Genomic DNA, 18,597 nt, shown 5'->3' on the forward strand with positions numbered 1-18,597 from the left:
TAAGGAATGAAGACACTTGGAAAAATGGCACATGCATTTTCCGGGCTGCGTTTTTGATCGGTACTAGAGTGGCAATATCCTTGGTAATCTATTTGCAGAGCACAAAAATAACGCTTTTAGGCTGTTTATTAGGTTTTTAATCACTAGTTCTCTAAAGTTGTAGCAGCCTAGTTTGATTATAAAGAAGAGCATCAACACGTAATAATTGTAATAATCATCATATCATAATCATAGTCATAATAATATCCATAGGCATGTCTAGTGCGTAGTAAACATTCAGTAAGTTTGGGCCAATATTTCCATCATAGTTACAGAATGGTTATATTGCCACAGCTGTGGTTGTTTTGGGTTATCTCTATAACTCTACTACACTGAAATCTTCCCAAAGGCAGAGGTCAGGTCTTCTTTATTGTCCCCAGGGCCTAGCAGAGGGACTGGCATGCCATTGGTATTGAATAAATGCTTGTAGAATCCATGAGTAAATGTATGTGGTCCGATGAATAGACTATCAGACTCATGATAATAGCAAATGATATTACAATTGGGCTCATGCCAACATCTTATTTGCAAAAACTACCTCATATTTGTGCATCACTTTTCCCCTTTAACATGACTCCCCTCAACTTCTGGAGTGATGGAGACAGTCCAGGCTATCACCATCTCTCACTTGAACTTCAGCAATAACCTCAGTTGGTCTCCCTGCTTTTTACCCTTCTCCCTGTACTTTATTCCCAATGTAGCAGCCAGACCGATCATGACACTCCTCTGTTCGAAATCCCCAAGTGGCTTTATATCACACAGAGCAAAAGCCACAGACCTAAAGTCACCTAGAAGCTTCCGCACAGGCTGTACTCAGTGGACCCCCAATCCTACACCAGCCTGACTCACTGCAGCCACATGGGCTTCCTTGCCATTCAGCAAATACATCAGGCACTCTGTGCCCACCTTGGGGTCTTCACATGTGTCCCTTCTCCCAGGAAGGTCTCTTTGGCCTGATACCCAACTGGCTGGCTCCCTCACCCCTAAGTTTCTAATTCCATGGTACCTTCTTAGTGAGGCTTTCCCTGATCAATTTAAAAGTATAATCCAACCCTCTTCTCTACACTAACACAGGCCTCCCCACATTTTATATTTCTCCAATATTAGGACCAACTAACAGGCATGTTCGGAAATTATTTATTAATTGTTTATCTTCATCTACTAGGAAGTCAATCCTGTGAGTGCAGGCAATTTTGACTGTAATTTCCCCCTGCCGTATTCCCCAAACCTAGACTAGCACTCAGTGCACAGTAGGCACTGATAAACGCGTGCTGAATGAATAAAATCCGATTCCTAGTAGTTTCTAACACATACAGTTACTTACATAAACTGAGTCAAGTCTAATGATCCATGTGCATGTCGGTCCCACTGATACCAATGGGGTGTGAACTGGTTGGCACAGCTATTCTGGAGGAAGATGCAGACGGGTGGTACACACCGGTCTATGAGTGCTCCTGAGCACCTATGTGCTCCCCTACTTTATCTTACCTTCCCTGTGGCTGGACAGAGCCATGGGGCTGATTTCTGACAAATGGGGAATTGAATGGAAGTGGCCTAGGACACTTGAGAGTCAGTATGTCTTCTCCATCTCTTCCTTTCCCTGATATAGCAAACGCAGGAACCACATGTGGTTCTCGAGATGGAGGAAGCCTGGATCCGTCACTGAACAGAGAGGAGCCCCTGCCATTCACAAGGCCTTTCAAAAGCAGAAAACAAATCTTTGTTGCTCGAAGCCCCTGAAATCGCCAGGTTAAGCTGTTATTTTGGCCCAGCATGGCTTATCCTGACTGATACCAGATCTTCAGCCATTCGGTCAATGGGTACTTATTAAGCACATGCTACATACCCTTTGCTATGTCAACAACTGTGGAAATACTGGAGAATGCGACACAATCCCTGCTCTGAAAGAGCTTACAATGGGGTTTCCGAGATAAGACTAGCACAGCTAATGCAGGAAGATAGCAAATTGCAGGGACATTTAAAAATTCTTAAATAAAATGGTACAAACTCTCAGGAGAAATTCAGAGAGAAAGGCTGCAGGGGTGACAGGGATACAGCAAGGTCAGTTCTATCACACGGGTCATAAAAACCCAGACAGGTGGCTGGGAACGCTAAGCTTCTTGGGCTACTTGTAGAACGAGTGTATTTCCTAAATGCGTATATGTATATAGAGAGAGTCAGAAAAAAATGTGTACAGTGTAGCTACTTAAAATTATCAATTTTGTCTTGTTTTATTTTGTCTAATTTCAGCATTATTTTTAATTTATATATGATCATATGTGATTTCAAATCATGTTCATGCCTCTTAATACATGATCTCAAAAATCCAAACATGACACAATAAATTAAAATTTGAGTTGTCTTTTCACTGATAATCACTTGCTAATACACTTTTCCATATGTACTTCTATGTTTGAATACATGCACATACACCCAATACACACACACATATACATATACAGTTTTACAATGTATTTACAAAACCCCACACTATATCCTAGACTTACATTTTTAATTTGATAATGCACTGTAGATACCCTGTCATGTGAGCGCACTCAGGAGTGGCTGCACTAACTGGATAATACTACTGTTGACATCTGCAGGCTTCTTATATCCCAAACATTTTGCCCAGTTTCTGACAAGTTACCTTATTCACTCAGGACCAGAATAATCTGTGAGGGAGGTTTAAGTATCCTCATCCTGTTAATAAGGACACTGAGGCAAGTCGAGTTTGTTCAATTTGAGTTTAATTTAATTAGAGTTTGTCCTAACCCTGCAGCTAGCAAGCACTGGAGGCAGGGCCGGAACCCAGATGCCCCGGTTCCTATTTTAACTGTGACGTACCAGCTTTGTGGAGCAACAGTTCCTGCTCAGTCAAACACTATCATATTCTAAGTTAGTAAATAGAAAAATTATTTGTAATGATGCTAAGGTGCTCGGGAACTGCTTGGATTGAGAGGACGACTTATCAAAGAGTACGAACTTCTTCTCCAAAGAGGCGAGGCTGTCTCATTGGTTTCGTCCTGAGGTATATTTGGAGCAACATGCTAGAAAGCTGTGGAGTGCTGTGTACGCATCCAGGGAAATGACTGCCGAGTTTCGCAAATAAACAACAAAGAAGTTGTACTAAAGTCAGGCTGCCTCTGGCCAGCTTCTACCTGCTCCCCTCTGTTTTACTGTCAGAATGTGTTTTTTCAGCAGATAACATCATCCACAGAACGTATTTACAGGGTCAGGAGCAGAGTGCCTTTTAGAAAATTTCATACCCAATGTTTAGTCTATAACTGAATAGGGGAGTGTCATTCACCGCATTTGGAAAATCACTGGAGATAAAAATTAGAAAAAAATGGAGACACAGTGCAACACATAAGGAGATCAACAGTGATTTATAGGGACACTGCACTGACCCAATGAAGGCTAGCTTGCCCACAGCTCCTTGGTATTCATCATGTCTTCCCAGTCCATAACCTCAGGAAGAGTTGGAGATGGCCAGGTGCTGGCAAGCCTCCCCCAAGTCCCCCAAGCAGGCCTGGGGCACTCTGCCCACCCCATGTTTCCTAACAAACCAGCACCACACATGGCTATTACCTTTGGTCCTCAGAGTGGAGCAGGGCACAACACGGCCAGGTGAAACTGCACACTAGAGTTCCCAACCTGACCTCACACGGGCTACAGAATGCTCTGGAGACCTTTGACCACACCGACTCGGGAGCTCCACCCCAGGACTACTGACTCAGAACCTTCAGGAGGCAGGCCTGGCCATCTGCATCTTAGCTCCCTAGGGATTTGGACACAGCCAATCCCAGAATACGGTGTTTAGAAATTGCTGCAATGGAAAAACAAGCACTAATTGTTGAGAGTTTTTCATCACCCTATCATATGTGTTATCTGATTTCATCCTCTAAAATGATTTAATGATTAGCTGATTCATTCATTCATTCAGTCATTCAAGTTTTTGTTTTCAATTACTCAATTTTAAGAGTGCCTGTGTGTCAGTCACTATGTTTGGGAATAAAAAGATTTTTTTTGCACTCTTAGAGTATTTTATTTTATTTTTAAACTTTTTTATTTTTCAGTAACAGTTGGCATTCATTATTACATTAGTCTCAGGTGTGCAACAGAGTGGTCAGACATTCATATAACTTACAAAGATCACCCCAATAAGACTGTATCACCATGACACTGCACATAGTTATTACAGTATTATTGTCGACATTACCCATGCTGTACTTTACATCCCTGTGACCATTTCATAAGTGTCAATGTGCATTTAATCACTTCATCTTTCTTCACCTCTCCCCTCTATCCTTCTCCCATCTGGCAACAATCAATTTGTTCTCTGTACTCAGCGTATCTGAGTCAACACACAAAGACATCTTACACACGGGGAAGCAAAGCCCTAAATATGCATGCACTATGGCCTTTGTTCCAACTCTGCAGAGCCAATGCACATGCATGCACACATGGAAACTGCACAGATGTTAAACAATAAGAGAATATCACCAATGGGATTTTATTATAATTAACATGATGATTACAAAATACTTCTTTATGACTTAAGAAACTGTTTACAATGCAATTTTTAATTTGATAAAGGATATAAAATTGCCATTAAAAATTCATACTAAAAAGACTATTAATATAACAAGGGTAATAAAATTATGTTTGTTTTTTCCATTATGTTTAACGTATTTTATAATACACTGTATTGCTTTACTAATAAGAAATAATTTTAAGAAGATATTTAAGAAGGGTTTCTATGACCATGAAAAGTATTTATGCTTAATATTTAGTAAAATGTTACATAGAGATTTGAGAAAACTATCCTTGATCCCAGATACATTAAAAAAAGGGAGAAGGACGAGACAAGAAGAAACAAAATAAAGAAATAACAAATATTTACAAGGTTTACCTTTTTTAAAGGGTATTACTGCATAGTTAGAAACTAAAGGTAATTTTTATCCTCCCCTCTACACTTTTCTCTTTTTCAGTATTTTAAATCTATGAGAATGTCTACTTTTTTAAAATCATTTCTTTAAACACTAAAGCCTGAAAATTATTTTCTTCAAATTTGGCTCTTTGACCTCTCCATAAAATATCATCCTGGTGGATCGGGAAGACTTCAAATGAGAGCTCAGAGAACTCGTTCTATTCCAATCCATTTAGCAATAGATATCTTTTTGTCTTTCTTCTGTGGGCTTCGTATCTACCACTGACACCACAGTTTCCTATGCGCTCTTCAAATTTCAGCCAAGATCTCATAGGCACTACCATTACATCCACTAACCCCGTTTTCCCCCATCATCTGTCACTGTCAAATTCTCACAGGGCATCACCTCTCTTTTAAAATACAGATAAACTGAAACACTACGTAAATTGTCCTTCTCAAGTCCAGAATTTCTGTCAAGAGCTAACGAATGAGTCCAAGTAAAACGCAGTCCCAGCAACAGATAAGTCTTCTGTTAACGGCAAAGAGAAAGAAAGTGCTGTTTCTCAGGTCGCAGTGCTCTCGTCAGACTCTTTTTAGCGACTTCTGGAGTGGGAGTGTGTGGCAGGCAGAAAAATGATACTACCCCCCTCTACCCCCACCAAAAAAACCAACATCCTAATCCCCAGTACCTGGGAGTGTGTTATGTCACATGGCAAAGGGGCACTAAGGTTGCAGATGAAATTAAGGTCACTAATTCGTTGAATTTAGGAAGATTATCCCGGAATATTCTTGACGTGGCAGGAACAGGTTTTCCCAAACAACAACGATGATTTAGTTAATAAGGTGTCCAACCGAACCCCTTGGGCCACATGTGGCCCAGGATGGCTATGAATGCGGCTCAACACAAAATTGTAAATTTACTTAAAATATTATGAGATGTATTTTCATTAGTGTTTGTGTGTTTAATGTGTGGCCCAAAACAACTCTTCTTCCACGGTGACCCAAAGACACCAGAAGTCTGGACGCCCCTGAGTGAACTCTGTGTGCACTCACATTGTGTTTCCTTTGTGACTCTAGGGTGAATTGCCTTCTCTGTGAACTGCAAACTTGTTTACACCTTGACTTGGTGCAATAAATTTCCTTTCTAACCACTTCTCGTTCCGAAAATATTCAGCCATCCTGGAACCTCACAATATTTATTGAAGTCTCATTTATTTTACCTTCAGTTTTAGATGAGGGAAATGTAATCTTTCCCCTGTGGGTACTAAGCAAAGTTCACCTTAGTGTAGCTGAAGAGAAGGCATATTTGGGCACACTATTTCGGTTTGCTATATTTTGCTGCTTATGTAATGTCTAAATGTTATTGTTTTCATTTAAAATCTTAATAATGACTCAGTTCCAGCCTCTCCGTTTCAAAGACCTAAGGTTTGGCTACTAGTGTCAGCCATTTACTGTCCACTAATTTGAATTTCCCCCCCCGAAGTAAGTTTTAGAAAATCCTAGGAGAGGGGTGGGTGCATGTCTCAATGCTGAAAAATGGTAACTTTGGGGTTGAATTTACCTGAATGAATTAAAATTGCAGTTACAGAGCTCAATTTTTTTAATTTTTAAAATTGATTTTAGAGAAAGAAAGGGAGAGATCAATTTATTCTTATGCTTATTTATGCATTCATTGGCTGATTCTTGTATGTGCCCTGACCAGGGATTAAACCCGCATGCCACCTTGGCGTACCGGGATGACTGTCTATCCAACAGTGCACCCAGCCATGGCTAGAAAACAACCTACGTGTGAAAAATGACAGGGCTTTACACTGAGTACAAATGATACTTAAAAGCATGTAAAAATATGATCATTTTTTATGTTAACTGTTAAATATATAAATATCTTCTGAAGTATTGAAAGGAAAAAAGTACTTTATAGTCTTTATCATTACATTTTCAAGTGTTGAATATATTCCTGTTTATTTTTCTACGTTCTGTTTTGTAGTCTTAAGAAGTGTTTCAGACACATCTGAGTGTATAAAAGTAAATGCCCTGCATGGTGTGTGGTGCTGCATTATATATAAAACTGGGTGCATATATTACATTTTGTCCGTCAAAAAACCCCACAAACATTCTTCAAAGTGGAAGAGAGAGGCAGAAGAGGAAGTCAGAGTGATGAAGAGGAAGTCAGAGTGATGAGACGTGAGAAAAACCCAATGCGCCCCTGCTGGCTTCGAAGATGGAAAGATGTGGCTGTAAACCAAAGGACATGCATGGCCCCCAGAATCTGGACAAAGGAAGGAGACAGATGCCCTCCAGGGACCCCAGAAAGGGGCACGGCCCTAAAAGCCCCTGGATTTTAGCCCTGTGAAGCCATTTTAGATGTCTGACTACAGAACTGTATGATTACAAATTTGTGTTGCTTTAAGCTAATAAATTTGTGATAAACTGCAATAGCAGCAGTAGCAACTAATACGAAGCACAGAAAGTTTCAGAATGAGACCAGAGAGCAAATAAGAGATCGATTTATTTTCAGCTAAAGTTAAAGAAAGTGATTTTTAAAATCTCACAATTGACCCAATACCAATTGAATGATTAAGAAGATGAAATCGCCCTGGCTGGTGTTGCTCAGTGGATTGAGCACTGGCCTGTGAACCAAAGGATGGCGGTTCGATTCCCAGTCAGGGCACATGCCTGGGTTGCAGGCCAGTTCCCAGCAGGGGACGCATGATAGGCAACCACACATTGATATTTCTCTCCCCTTCTCCTTCCCTTCCCCTCTAAAGATAAGTAAATAAAATTTTACAATAGGATGGAGACAGGAGATAGTCAATCTTCCAGCCCTGATTTTAAAGCAACGTATTAGTTTTTTTTATTGTAGTACCTTTTGTTGTTATTTTATGTAAGTGTTACATATTTGTTGTTTAAAAATTCAAAAAGTTCACAGTAAAGGAAATCGTCAACAAAATAAAAAGTCATCCCGCAGAATGGGAGAACATATTCACCAATATATATCTGATAAGGAGTTAATATCCAAAATGTATGAAGTACTTATAAAATTCAACACCAAAAAACCAAACAAACCAATTAAAAATTGAGCAAAGACCTGAATAGACACTTCTCCAAAGGGGACATTCAGATGGTCAATAGACATATGAAAAGATGCTCAATGTCACTAGTCAACAGAGAAATGCAAATAAAATCTACAGTAAGATACCATTTCACTCTGTAGTGGCCTGCCCAGGAGGGGGCTCACAGCTGAGTCAACAGGATCAGGGAGAGCAAGTAACTAAGTAACTGGGAAGTAAGAACAAAGAATTTCGTGTTAACTCCTACCAGCAGTTCCGCTTTCTTGCTTCTATAAGCTGCTGCCTGCTTTCACACCAGAAGTAATGGTCCAAGCGACAGACTGCCCCCTCACGCTATATAAGCAATTGTTCCCCACTGATCGGGGCCCAGAATTTGGAGACTGCCTCCCCTGGGTCCACATGTGTAAATAAAGTTCCATTCCGTACACCCGAAAGCAGCTGAGTTGTTTTCTGTAACAACACCTGTCAGAATGGCAACTGTCAATAAATAAACAAACAACAAGTGCTGACAAGGATGTGGAGAAAGGGGAACCCTTCTGCACTGTCGGTGGGACTGCAGACTGGTGCAGCCACTATGGAAAGCAGGATGGAGATACCTCAAAAAATTAAAAATGGATCTGCCTCTTGACCCAGCAATCCCACCTCTGGGACTGTATCTGAAGGAACCCAAAACACTCATTTGGAAGAACACAAGCACCCCCATGTTCACTGCAGCATTATTTACAGTCACCAGGATATGGAGACAGCCCAAGTGTCCATCAATTGATGAGTAGATAAAACAACCATGGGACATTTACACAATGGAATTCTACTTGGCCATAAAAAAGAAGAAAGCTCTACCCTTTGCAACAGTATGGATGGACCCAAAGAACATTATGCTAAGTGAAATATGCCAGTCAGAAAAAGACAAATACCATATGATTTCACTCATATGTGGAATCTAATGAACAAACTGAACTAAGAAGCAAAACAGACAGATTCATAGATGGAGAGCAGATGACAGCTGGTCGGGGACGGGAGGTTAGGGAGTGGAGGGAGTGGGGAAATGAAAAATGACTCATGGACGTAGACAACAGTGTGGCGATTGCTGGGGACACAGACAATTGTGTGGTGATATGAGGGGACTAAATGGTAGTGGAAAAATATAAGATAAAAATAAAATTAAAATTAAAAAATTATAGAAAGCTGCAACACTGAAAGTCCAAATTTCTGTAACTTTACACCCATTCCTTCCCCTGAGAAGCAGTTGTCTTGTGGACACTCCTGCTCATACCTGGATACAAATGACCTCAGACATTTTTCTGTATCAATGTTTTAAAAGCAACTATACGTTTGCTTGATAAGGACACAGTCTTTCATTCTGAAACAGGCTAAAGGCAGAGCTAGAACATCATTCTACGGCAGTGCCTCTCAGGCAGAATGGTTCTACTTCCCAGAAGAGACCTGGCAATGTCTGGGGACACTTTTGCCTGTCACTCCTGGGAGCGAGTGCTAGTGGCACCTGGTGGGATCAGATCGGGATGCTGCTATCCACCCTACGATGCACTGGGACAACTCCCATGACCCAGAAATATCCAGCCCCAAATGTCAATAATGCTGAGATTGGGCAACCCTGGTCTACGGAATGGAGTGAAACCACATCCTTGTTTATTTCATTTTGAAACAAGTTATAGGGAGGCAGATGCCTGGTCATTACAAGGCATTTGCAATGTTTATCTCACAAAGTAGAGAGAGTTCTCTATGATGAGAAGGATCTAAACACCGCTAACTGGTCCTCTCTCCCAGGCATGCTGAAGAAGGGGATGGGTGCATGGGTATGATGAGACGCCGAGGTTCCACCTTTACCTAAGAACATGACTTCTTTTAAAAGCATCAACACAAATGTCCTTACTTCATACTTGTTCACATTGAAAGTTCAAAAGAGAAAAAATGCCCACTCTTAATATTATTTTCTCTTTCCTATATGAACTAATGGAATCAAAATTTAGTACGGACATTATTTCAGATGTATATCATCTAAGCGACTTCTGCAAAAGTGCCTAACGCCTGTTACCTTGGGAAGTAGAACACAACCCTTGTGAAATCATTTCACAACCTAAGCAAAGTGATAAAGATCAAGAAAGCAAAATAAGAAGCAATACCCTATTGTGGGAGTAATTTAAAAGAACAACCATTTATAAATAAAAGTACTTAACAGCTGCAACTAAAATGAAATTGACCGATTTTATGTAGATTTTGAAAATGGGAACTCATCTGCATCCAGTTTGCAAACGTCCAGATGTCTGGCAGTTTTCTAAGTTCGCCAAGCATCTGGATGTCACAGGGGAAGCATACTGGGACACTGCACACAAGTCGAACTACATCTTATGGAACTGTTGGGGCCAAAGGGACTGTAATTAATGAAAGTTTAGTCAAGGAAACAATAACCCAACAATAATAGAAGAGTGAGGGAACCAAGCAGCAAGTCACAGGAGAAGCTGTTGAAGGAGCCAGGAGATGTTTACTCTGGGGGAAAATCCAGACAGCACATGACAGTTAGAGAATTGTGGGAAAGGAACATATTTTACTTGGACCCATGTTCTCTCTCTTAGACGACAGTGTAAGCACAGGTCTGGGGACTGCCAACCAGCAAGGATCCTGAGAAGGATCCCTGCTTTGAAGGAGAGTGAAGTGGAACAGATAGGCCAGATAACCCTAAACCTGAGGGTTAAGATCAGAAGTCTCTGAGGGCCAGCCAGGCAACTTCTGTTGTAGACTGCTCTGCCTGGTTTCAGGAATTGTAACTCTACCCCTTGTGGCTAAGGACGAGCCAGTGATCTCTGGAATGCGAGCCACAGGAGACAAAGCTTGTCTCTGGTAGCAAATGCTGCCTCAGTTTCCTCCCTGCCCCCAAAGCATTGGTTGGAAGTCCATGACTGGTAAGTCTCCTCACAGTGGGGAGCAACCTAAGCCAGACTCGACCACTTGGGAGGCCTTCATGGAAGGAGGAGGGGCTGCAACAAAGAGCAATAGACTCTTGCCCCTGGGCTATGTTACATAGCCCGAGTCCCCACTACTCTGGGAGAAGTGCTTCCTGGCTCTAATCCCCTTAAGCCTGAATACCTGTTGGGGAGGGGTACAGCTCCCTTTCTTGCTAGAGCGTGTGGGGGGGGGGGGGGGGGAATCTGGCATCACAGACACTTCCTGATAAACCTGTGAAATCTGCTCTGCTAAGAGTGCTTTCATTCATATGTTAAGGGTTTGAGCAGGAAACCCTAAAGTTTCTGCAAAACTCTCTTCCTAACAGACTCTGACTCAGACTAAGCCCTCAGATTTCTTTGAAATGTTATCTACTGTTTGATTCTTACTGCCCTGTATTCCTGTGTAGTACAACCCAATAAAAGCCCCTGGAGTAGGGGCCTCAAGGCCTTTTTCCTCTGAGAAACTGGCCACTGCTCAAGGCCTTTTTCCTCGGAGAAGCTGGCCACCTCTCCTCCCCAAGCAGATTATGTCTCGGTCTTGTTTACTTTCATCCGTGGTGGACGGGGGGGACTTGCAGGAAAAGTTGCCCCCACAAACTCCCGTGAGTTACACAGAGCTGTGTACCAGAAACATCAGTGGTGGGGACCTTGACGAATGGGACTGTCTGAAGGGAGTCACACCACTCTTCAGCTGATTGCCGTGATGCAGGAACAAGAACCCCTTGTTACCAGATCTTCCAGTTTGTTTTTCAAAAAAAGCTGGAAAACTACATTTACACGCAAAATCTACTGATTTACAAAGGATAGCAGCTAACTCAACATTTCAAAACATGTAACTCAAACAGAACAGATTAGTGGCCTCCAGGATGAACTTGAACCTTTTTTAAAGATGCCTCAACCATCCTTAACCCTAAGACTAGGATGGTAAATATGGCAGAAAAGACACCATACAGGACCCTGAATTACTGTCACATTTTGTCTGCAATTTGAATCACCAGAGTGTCTGCTTCAAGCTGAAATTCAGATGCACTGGCCCATAAATAATGAATGGGTTCTGGCAAGTGAAGATAACCAAGAGACCATTAAGCTGCTGAGAGCTGGCTCTTCCCTCTCACACCATGTAAATGAGGAAGGGCCTCCTTTTTCTTGTAAACAGAAACATTTCCGTCTAGTGAGTTCCACTTCAAAATGAGACAGCAAAGAGAAACAGGGTTGCCTTATTACAGCCGCTAGCTGTCCTGTTGCTGAGGTCGCCTCTACCTTAGTTGGTAAACAACACTGACGCTCTTCCCTGGCCCCTAAAATCTAGTCAGTGACCAATTAGGGAATGCTCACAAGCTTCCTTTGAGAGAGAGCGCTTCCTTAAGGGAAACAATCCTATTCAACTCTGGTTCACAGCCATCTCCAGAAATTTATATGCTGTCACACACAGGTTTTCAATTACCAAAAGATCTTCACCTGCCCTGGCTCCTGGAGCTCTGTGGGTTGAGCTGGGAACCAAGAGGTCGCCGGTTTGATTCCCAGTCAGAACACAGGCCTGGGTTGCAGGCCTGGGGGCACATGAGAGGCAACCACACAATGATGTTTCCCTCCCTCTCTTTTCTCTTTCCCTTTCCCTCTGTCTAAAAATAAAACAAATAAAATCTCTTCAAAAAAGATCTTTGTCCAAGGGATGTTTGTGCATAGGTGTAGCCAGAACAAAGGCAAGGCTGCTAATTCTCTTCTGTATTTTTCCCAATTCCCAACTTCCCATACTCTATATTGAATTTTACCTGATCACTTTAGACTTCCAAAAATAAGCCAGTTTCAGGTTAGCATCAATATCACAACATTCTACAGCGGTGCATTTTGTAGATAGCTCTTAGTCAAGGGTTCCCAACACTCTGAACAAAGCAGAACATTTTTATGTGTAATAAGTTCTATTTATCGAGAAGAATAAGATAAATAAAAGGACATTAAAAATTACAAAAATTTTGAAAATGATGCATGGGGAATTCAAAGTAACACAATATTAGCAAATAATATTAGTAATAAAATCTCATATTACCTTTAAAGGCATATTCATTAGCTTGTTTGTTTTGTTTGTTTTTATAAGATATAGCAATTACATAAATGGGAACTTTGAAAGAGAAATATTGACTTCCCACCCTACCTCCAAAAACAGCTTCTGCTCACCTCCTGCTTCTACCTTCCTCTAGACCACTCCCAACAAGCCGGGACCTGGTCTCCTCCCCTCTCCTCTTCCCCCTCATCACCATCTACTCTTCACAGAGCACCCAGAGTTACTCTGAAAAAATAGAACATGTCTTGTCACACCTCTGCTTTTGGCTTCTCACTGCACTTAAAGCCCCAATGGCTTACTTCAGCCTAGAAGGCTCTGCATGACCTGGCCCCTGCCCCTCAACCTCAGTCCTTGGTTCTCCTTCTCTCTTCCTTTCCTCTAGCCACACTGCCTTCCAGCTGTGCCTGGAACACGGTGAACTTATCCCCAGGACAGCGCACTGGTGGTTCCGTCCACTGAAACTATCGGCCCATCTTCAGAAGGCTTTTATCCAAAGGCCATCTGTCAGAAAAGGCTCTCCTCTAGGTCCAATCCAATAAACCGGGCCCCTCCCACCCCTACCCCCACCCCTCCCTGCTCTCTCTCACACACACAGACACATACCTTGTGATACTCTACCACAGGGAACTGTTTCCTTTTCTTCAAGACATATAGTACTATCTGACTTCATCTTGCTCATCCCTCAATTCTACAATGCAAACTCCATGAGATCAGAGCCCTATTTGTCTTAATCACAGTGCTCTATACTCAGTGCCTGACACATAGTAGGTACTCAATAAATATTTCTTCAAGTCAGTGAAGGAATGAACCAACTTTGTACTAGGAATCAACTAGCCCAGTAGGTTCAATAAGTATCTATTCTTATAATAGACTCTTCTTTCTCCTCAACTGCTAGATTATTTTTTAGAAGAAACAGTAAGCCTACGCATATTAGACTGTTTCTGTTAGTGTGTTATACCCGTCAAATGGGACAAAGTGAGAGTCAGAGTCAGGGTACATAACAGGTGTTGGCTTCACAGTGAAAGGGAGTCAGAAGCCACTGCCCATCCCTTCAAAAAACAAAGCTTCCACAGAATTCCAGAACAATATGACTTTTGAGCTCAACATTCCCCCTTTGATTTCTTGTCACTCAATACTTTCTCTTCAATGCTTCACTTCTATGGAAATTTCTCAATGTCTCCAGAGGTCAGTGGGGCCACCATCATGGGTATTACAAAAAAATCAGGCTTAAGATTAACCAAGGTGTAAATAACCTTATGATCACCTTCTTTTCTAGGAAACACCCATTGTCTGGGGTGTCAGAGAAAGGAATACGGATGCCTAAACTCCAGCTGCCTTTCCCAGGGGTCCCACTCCAGTTGCTCGGGTACCTGGTCAGCACTTTCCTTAATGCTCTGTGCTGAGAGCCTCAGGAGGATGGGAGATGGCGTTTGTCCCCAGATCTAAATGGGTGAGGGAATGGGTGTTCCTCACCCCCCGACATACACAGGGCACAGGGCACAGGCATAAAATGGAGAGGAAAGGAGGAAACAGCTGCCCAGGCTTCTGTTTTCAGGAAACAGTTGGGGTGCTGGGCAAACCCTTTCACACCTCAGAAGGGATTTCTCAACTGTCAAATCGGTGGCTGAGCCAGATTAACATCCTTCCAACTCTTAGTAGCTCTACAGACACTGACAGCCTTGGGAACAGTCTGTGGTGTCAGCCTTGAGCACACCACCAATTTCAATGAAGAGCATCACCACGCTGTCCAAGAAGCAACTCCCGCTCAAATGTCTGGGGAAGAGAGAACCAACCACCCCGTGCCCAAGGGCAGTGAGTGGAGGCAGGCAGGCAGGCAAGCTGGAAGATGCCAAGTCAGTGGGCTCTCTCACCAGGACCACGTTGTTGTGGCCAGAAGGCCATCTCCTTTTTATGGATCAGGCCAATACCTAACATCTTGATCCCTGAGTTCAACGTTAGCCCAAGAGTTAGTTCCGAGCCTTTTGAGATTGTCCACACTTTAAAGGACACATCTTCCAGCTCCTACTCACATGCCAGGATCCCAGCTCAGCATTCTTACTTGTGTCAAGGCAACTTGTGCAAGACTGGTTAACATAAGCCACTCCCAAATCTGAACTGATGGGTCCTCCAAAGGTGGCGAGGACCTTAGGGGAGAGCTCACCTCTGCAGCAGCCCTGAGCACCCCCAGCCTGATGGAGAAAGCCTGACCTTTTCGTTTTGAAAGATAGAAACTTCTCATGGAAGGTCCAGGGGATGATGGGGAAGAACGTATTCTACGCTTCCACGTTTTGTTTTGCCTTTAAAAACAAGCCCCTACTCCTATCAGGCCGGGGCGGACGGTGCTGGGTAGGCAGCAGAGATCCAACCTGGCCAGTGGGGCCGGGGGTATGTGAGGAATACCGGAACGGAGCTGGGGCAGCCTTGCTTTGTTTCTGTAATTCTGGTCCTGAGACAATTGCTCAGAACTGTGTTGATGCAGAAGCAGCACTCTCAGCAAAGGGAGGGTTTGGTTTTGTTAGCTGGGTCCCAGCGAGAGTCCCGTAGAAAGAAAACTCCCTGGGATCCCAATTCCCCGGGCCTGCTTCTCCCTCCTCGCACCGAATTCTTCAGGTCACTTATTCGGGAAAAGGTTTGGAAGAACTGGGGTCGAATTCCGTCCCGCTGCCCACAAACATCCCATAGGTGTCCCGAAGGGCGGCGGGAACCTGGAGCCCAGCGCGGGCCAGGAGACGGTAGATTCCAGCTCCACCACCCCCACCCCCAGCTCACCGCGGCTCCAGGCCCCGGCCTCCCGTGCAGCCGCTGGAGTCCAGCCCGACCCCGCCGGCCCAGCACCTCCCCCCGGCTCCCGCCTCGCCCTCTGGGTCTCTCCTCACCCGGCGCCGTGGTGAGCTGCTCTCAACAAGCGGGGGACCAAGCTTGTTCCGTGGCGCAGCTGCGCGACCTGAGCGCGTCAAACCCGACTGCTACTGGCTTCCAGCAGCGGTCACCGAGGCCACGGGGCAGCCAGGTTGCGGCACACGAGTTGGCAGCTCGCGGGCTTTGCCCTCGGCCCGCCCTGTGAAGGCCTTATCTCCGGACCCTCTCCTCCCCCGGCGGCAGGAGGAGGGACCGGGGAGGAGCACGTGTCCACCAGCCTCCCACGAATGCAGGCAGCTTTGAACGGGAAGGTGTTCAGGCGCACCCAACACACTCTGCAGGGCCCAGGGTCCGGAGGCCTGGAGCTGCGGGGGGAAGGTGTTCAGGCGCACCCAACACACTCTGCAGGGCCCAGGGTCCGGAGGCCTGGAGCTGCGGGTTAATTTAACCCGCCCTGGGATGGACCCAGAAGGCTCCGGGGGCGGGTGCTGCTCGCCCCGCATCAAGCCAGCGTGGCTTGTTTCACTAGATTCCGTCTGCCTGCATCTGCAATCTGGTATGCCCTGCGCATTCTGCATTTTGCTGCTTTGTAGGGTGGACACCAATTAAAAAAATGTGTAGACTATGCTGTGGATTGGAAGGCCGGCTACTGTGTCGGTTTCATTTTCCGGTGGAAATACCATGCAAGGCCATCAGGAAGAGCGATTATGACTTGGGGGGGGGGGAGGTTGGTGTAAGAAGGGAGCACCTAATATCCCAGTTATTTGGGTTTTAACTGAAATTGCCCCCTTCATTTTCCAATGCTTTCTCTTGTCCTCTTTCTAATAAAAACATGTCCGTTCAACGTTTCAGTTAGAGACTCGGGGAACATAGTTTGAAATTTATGTCTGGTGTTTGCATTTTTTAAATAGTGATTTTGGGGGGGTTGTGCGTGGGTAACAGAACTGCAAATAAAATTTATTTTTTATTCTGAGGACTCGGCAGTAAGAAGACGTGGATCACAGCTTCTTCCTCCCACGTATTAGTGTTTTGACCTTGGGCACATCCTTTATCCTTTCTGCTTCTCAATTTCCTCATCGCTAACATGGAGATAGTCAAGGTACATTAGTCTGAGTCACCATGTGAGAACAAAACGCAAATGCAGGTAAAACACAGGAGGAGCCTGGCTCCTGGGAACATTCAACATTGTTATCTAATATTAATATCTATAAAGAAGCAGTGACTTACATAAACCTAATGGATGAAAAAGTAAATAAAACTGTATTAGCCTTTTGGAGGGTTATCCGCTGGGAAGGGGAAGGGGGAGAATAGGGAAAAAGGTACAGGGATTAACAAGCATAATTGGTAGGCACAGAGTAGGGAGGTTAAGAATAGTGTAGGAATTGGAGAAGCCAAAGAACTTACACACACGACCAGTGGACATAAGGTAAGGGTGTGTGTGTGTGTGGGGGGGATCAGAACAACTGTAATAGAATAATCAATAAAATATACTTTAAAAAAGTATTCGCCTAATGACATTTTCCTGTACTACCTGACTTAACCTCCCGTGAAACAAATTGCCCCATAATATTAATATAAAAGGGTATGTATCATCCAACAGAGTATCCAAGAAATCTCCAAGACCCTCTTCCCTTTGGCCTTAAAATGAGATTAAGCAGCACGAGACCCTCCATTACACTTTAAAAGGTTTTGGAAGCAGGTCTTGAACAAAAGTATGGAGTATTTTATTTATTTCTCTCAATGCCAGCTCTGTGCCTCTCCCATCATCAGCAGATCATACTCTCTGAGGCTGTTGGACAGGTTGGCATGTAGCAGGTTAGTGCCTAGAGAGAATACCTACAGTAGGGTTGCTGTACTGAGCAAATGAAATTACAGGACACTCAGTTAAATCTGAAGTTCACATAAACAACAAAAAGGCTTTAGTATATGTCCCATACAATGTTTAGAACATACTCTTACTAAAAATTACATTTTTTTATCTGCAATTCAAATTTAACTGGGCATTCTGTATTTTATCTGGCAACCTTAGTCCAGTGAAATTAGTAAAGAATGGTGTTGTGGACCGCTCTGCCTGGTTTCAGGAATTGTAACTGTCTACCCTCTGTGGCTAAGGATGAGCAAGCCATGACCTCTGGAATGTGAGCTGGCAGCAAATGCTGCCTCAGTTTCCTTCCTGCCCCCAAAGCATGGTCGGAAGTCCTTCACAGGTAAGACCCCTCAGAGGAGGTGCAACCTAGGCCAGACTCAACCACTTGGGAGGCCTTCATGGAAGGACTCAGGGGGGCTGCAACAAAGAGCAATGGACTCTGCCCCCCACCCCCATTACCGGCTTTGACAAAGCCCGAGTCCTCAAGTCCTCTGGGAGAAGTGCTTCTGGCTCTGATCCCCTTAAGCCTAAATACCTGTTGGGAGGGGTGCAGCTCCTTCTATTGCTAGAGCATGTCCTGGAGAAAAATCTGGCATCACAAAGACTTGCTGATAAACCTGTGAAATCTGCTCTGCTAAGAGTACTTTCATTCATATGATAAGGGTCCGGGCAGGAAATGAGTATGTCTCCCCAAAGTTCTGCAAAATCCCCTTTCCTGACAGACACTGACTCAGACTAAGCTCCTCAGAATTCTTTGAAATGTTATCTACTGTTTGATTGTTACCGCCCTGTATTCCTGTGTATTACAA

General features: G+C 43.8%; 1 protein-coding gene across 3 annotated transcripts in view; it reads right to left on the reverse strand.

Annotated features, from left to right (window-relative positions):
- PLA2G7 (phospholipase A2 group VII) overlaps window positions 1–16,254 on the reverse strand; it is a 34,644-nt gene extending 18,390 nt beyond the window's left edge. Inside the window, exon 1 of one of the 3 annotated variants that reach the window (XM_037054340.1) lies at window positions 15,944–16,254. The gene's annotated coding sequence lies outside the window, so the exon portion shown is untranslated. Of the gene's footprint in view, window positions 1–15,831; window positions 15,855–15,938 lie in introns of those variants that run through there. The other 2 variants (XM_037054333.1, XM_037054347.1) reach the window with 2 other exon arrangements.
- Window positions 16,255–18,597: the final 2,343 nt, after the last annotated feature.

The sequence above is a fragment of the Sturnira hondurensis genome, unplaced genomic scaffold (assembly GCF_014824575.4).
Source record: "Sturnira hondurensis isolate 20B ecotype Veracruz unplaced genomic scaffold, ASM1482457v3 Scaffold0000880, whole genome shotgun sequence".
Lineage (NCBI taxonomy): Eukaryota > Metazoa > Chordata > Mammalia > Chiroptera > Phyllostomidae > Sturnira > Sturnira hondurensis.